Genomic DNA, 1322 nt, shown 5'->3' with positions numbered 1-1322 from the left:
GCAGTTGGTTATCAGGGTCCACAAAGTGGTTAATGGGAGGGAACTGGTTTCTCCGGTAAACAGTGCCCTTCCTGGCAGTGGCTTCCTCCCTCAGGAACAGAGAGGTGGCAGGGACTGGAATGTCACACTCACCCTCATGGCTGTTCATGTCCATCCCAGAGCTTTCTACCTCTGCCGGTATCCTCTTCTGACACAAAGGTCGGGGCTGGCTCTTAGTGGCTTTGCACAGCTGATTCTACAAGCACCATCCTTCCAGACATATGGGGAGCGTTGTGTTAGTGTCACTGGGATGGCCCTGACAAAGCCATGAAAAGCTTTAACAGGTTTTCCCCCTCTCTTTCCTTTCTTTAACGATTTTTCTTTAGTCTCCTTATCTAGAAGTGCAGGACACCAGATGGCCGAAATGTTACAAATAGCCACGTGACCCCCATGCCAGACGCCAGAGGAAGTCTGGACCTGCACAAAGCCAGTGGAGACCAGAATAGGAGACCTCCAGTTACCTTTAATTCATTAACATATCATTATAATACTAAAAATCACTCCCCCGGAATCACCGCCATTTTCCGAACCTACGATGTATAAAAAAGCATGCACACGAACTACGTCTGTGCGTCTGAAACTCCACCCTGTACCTGCTTACACACCTCCTCTGGCCTGTATCTAACCCTTGCAAACTCCCACATCTCCCTTTGTTCAGGGAGAAGGTGCCTTTAGAGCACAAGCTCCCCTTCTTCATTCTTTGACCAAAGAATTAAAAACCTGAATGGCTTACCAATGGACGTTCTTTCTTCGCGGCTGATGTAAAGTAGGGAAAGAACACAGTTTTTCAGTAACATTAGGTGCAGTTGAAGGCTGGTTGCCACTGGGATTTATGGAGATTCTGAATGTGAGGCAACTTTTGAACCGTTTGAAATAAATAGTTCCTTGAAATTTCTGATATGGGCTAATCAGAAGAAATAAGTCAACACTACGTATTCTTACTACTTCTGTCTTAGAAACAGGTCTTATCTTACTTCCATTTAGACGGACCAGGGTTTCTGACCCTCAGCTCTATTATTAATAACATTTTAGGCCAGATGATTCCTTGTTGTGGGAGCTGTCCCGTGCATTATTGTAAGAGGTGGAGCAGCATCCCCGGCCTCTACCCACTAGATGTTAATATCACTTCCTCCTGAGACAACCAAAAAATATCTCCAGACATTGCCAAATGTCCCCTAGGGGGCAAATTGCCTGTGTTGAGAAACACTAATTTAGACTTTGGTCTATATTCTGATTTTGTTGCAATGCTTTAATTGTATGCTTTTTAAAAATGTGAAAATATC

The sequence above is a fragment of the Propithecus coquereli genome, unplaced genomic scaffold (assembly GCF_000956105.1).
Source record: "Propithecus coquereli isolate 6110/MARCELLA unplaced genomic scaffold, Pcoq_1.0 Scaffold51, whole genome shotgun sequence".
NCBI classification, from domain to species: domain Eukaryota; kingdom Metazoa; phylum Chordata; class Mammalia; order Primates; family Indriidae; genus Propithecus; species Propithecus coquereli.
Note: the sequence above shows the minus strand (reverse complement) of the source record.